Consider the following 2,771-nt stretch of genomic DNA (forward strand, 5'->3'; position numbering starts at 1 on the left):
GGGGGGGGCACACACAGTCCGCTGGTATGTGTGTGTCCAATTACATCAAGGCCTATTTTTACCTCAATCTGGATGGAAGTTGTTGTTATAATTTCAGGCCGCGATGGGCCTCAAAATTTGCAGAATAAGTGAAAGAACTGGACGATCATGTGATTGCTTTTTAAGTTGTTCATTTGTATGTGTGTTACCTGTGGGGCAGATCATTTAGATGCGTGTTCTCCCTATGGATCTGATAGCCAGTAAAAACAAAGTTCTCAGCAGGGCAGTGTGCAATTTGATATGGTCAGTATTTTTTATTTGCTCTCCACTTGGACGCTGGTGCCTCACACCTTTTTTCTGTTTCTTTTTCTTAAAGACAAAGGTTTCTGTTTATGTTCACGCCATGGCAGCACTAACTTGGCATGAAAGCTCTGAGCCAGATTAGTTCCATCTTCCTGGTTGAAAACAGCACTTGTTGACATTGAAATGAAACCTGGTGCCATTTTTAAGGACGTTTTAGGACGCTGTTTGCTTGACTCATTTCTTTTTCTGACCTATCGATGATATGCGTACTAAATGGGCTGGCCTACATGCCCTGTGCCTACTGGAGGATGTTCTTGTCGGAAAAGGGGGGTTGTATATCCAGAGAAAGTTGTAGAAAATGATGTGCTGTGTAGTCAATGTATCAATTAAGCCGTTTCACTTCAAGATGAATAAAGTTAAGGCAACTCTGATGTAGAAGACAGGAGTTTGGAGCCTCTCGTTAGATTCCCTCATCCTTCGCTTCAAGTGCTTTACTTCAGTGCACATTAACAATTGTCAGGTTAGGTATGATATCACTCTTTGTCCTTTTCATCGGTTGATTGGCTGTTGTGGACAGATGGCAGTGTGGTGCATTTGGGTTGTTGGGTACTCTGAGTTCATGAAGCTTTTTTTTAAATTTTTTTTTTTTTTACCCCCCTTCATCCTCTCTTGTGAGCTGTATGAAGTTGGCCTCTTGTCCAGCCCAAGGGCTTTGTTTAAGTCACGCTCGGTTGGACCCCAGGCATTTCATCGCTTTAACCTTGCCACCCACAGTAACTGCTGCACTTAATGAGGCTACACACATGTGCTCAGATCAGGTAGGGCAACAGCCAGGCATCCATCCCAATGCCGTCGGCTGAACATCTTTACATTAGCAGGTCGTCGGTTTTAGAGCCCTGTATGGATTCACCAATGTCTGCTTCGTGCTTTTATTCCACAGAGAAGTGAGGGCCCTCACAGTGTATAAAGCGGGGACAATGGTGTGCCCTCAGTGACTACAGTGAGGATTACAGAGCATAATAGAGGCCGTGCAGCTGTAATGCCAGCGCAGGGCAAGCAACAGGAAGCAGTTGTAGTAGACTCAGCAGTGGTGAAGTTGCCTCTGTGGCTACCTCAGCATATTTTCCCAAATGTTGCACCTATACAAGGAAAGAGAGGACCCTTCTTTATTGGATTGGGTAAATCCTTCAGAGGTTGGATTGCACCTTTATGAGCACTTATCTGCTCACTTACCACCTGTTTTTCTTTCTTGAGTAATCTCTTATCTCGCATCTCAAGCCCTAGTTGATCCGGCACCCCATAATTCTGCACAAATCAGATTATTATTTATTTATTATGCTCGCGTTTAATAGCTCAATCATCCTCCATCTGTAATTACAAACAAGACTGGCGTGTTCTCACAGACCTGAGACGTGCAGGTAGGCATCGCCGTGATCGACTTGTTGACAAGTCGGAGCGGGATTGAGACCTGGGATCAGGTGAGTCGCGGCCAAAACTCTGCTCAGCCTTGAGGGTAAGCGCTGCCGGCAGCTGTGGTGGTAATGACATGTTTGTTTTATATAGTGTGCTCTGATGTGGCAGTTAAGTGCTAATTACTGAAGTAAAAGAGGGAAAAGAAATGTGTTTGTTCTTTTTCTTTTTCTTTTTTTCTCCCCTCCTCACCCCGTCTGTGTACTTGCCGTGTTGTGTCAGTGTGACGTTACATAAGGGCTTCTTGAGGCCTGAAGCTTTTCTGCTTAACACAGTTGTTGCACGCTGTATGGAAATCGTGACATGCATCGGCAATTCAATTTGTGATCACCCGTGCCCCGGTTTTTTTTGTTCTTTTGTTAATAGTGACCCTTGCATGTTTAGTTAAATGCTTGATAGGACTTTCATGTTTTGCATCCCGAGTGATCCTGCCATGTCTGTAGTTGGCACATGGTGAGATTTTTTCCGTCAGGGTGAGGTTCTGTCATGTCCTCAGGCTGACGTACTTCTATTTAATAGTCTGTTGATTGTGCAGTCTTTTTTCCGACACTTTGTTGTGAATCTCTTGCCAAACAATGCATTCCTTCCCTCCCTCCCAGTCCATCAGTGGAGCCAGTGGCTTTGATGGTGATTATGAGAGTTGCCTTTTTATGACCAAGCCTGGGTTTTATGGCAAACAGAGGTGTGCTACCAAGCAGTCCCAATCATTGGTTTGATACATTTGAAGTGATTGACTCAGGGAAACTGATACAGAAGGTCAACATCCCTTTGACTGAACTGTTTACATTTCCTGTGTGCTGAGTGAGTGTCGGCCCAGACCAGTCTGATCTGTCGTGCTTTGCCCGCATTTGGACCTTTGGCTTTTGCCTGTTATTTTGTGAGACATGCCTAACTTTTTATTTTGTTAGATTACCTTGTAATGGTACATCAGAGGGCTCCGTGTGTGTGTGTGTGTGTGTGTGTGTGTGTGTGTGTGTGTGTGTGTGTGTGTGTGTGTGGGTGTGTGTGTGTGTGTGTGT

At 44.7% G+C, this 2,771-nt stretch overlaps 1 protein-coding gene across 2 annotated transcripts in view; it reads left to right on the forward strand.

The window, feature by feature from the left end:
- jag1b (jagged canonical Notch ligand 1b) overlaps window positions 1-2,771 on the forward strand; it is a 27,110-nt gene that overhangs the window by 1,890 nt on the left and 22,449 nt on the right. The gene's annotated exons all lie outside the window — the stretch shown is intronic.

This window comes from Anarrhichthys ocellatus, unplaced genomic scaffold, assembly GCF_004355925.1.
Source record: "Anarrhichthys ocellatus isolate YVR2014 unplaced genomic scaffold, GSC_Weel_1.0 scaffold3, whole genome shotgun sequence".
NCBI classification, from domain to species: Eukaryota; Metazoa; Chordata; class Actinopteri; order Perciformes; family Anarhichadidae; genus Anarrhichthys; species Anarrhichthys ocellatus.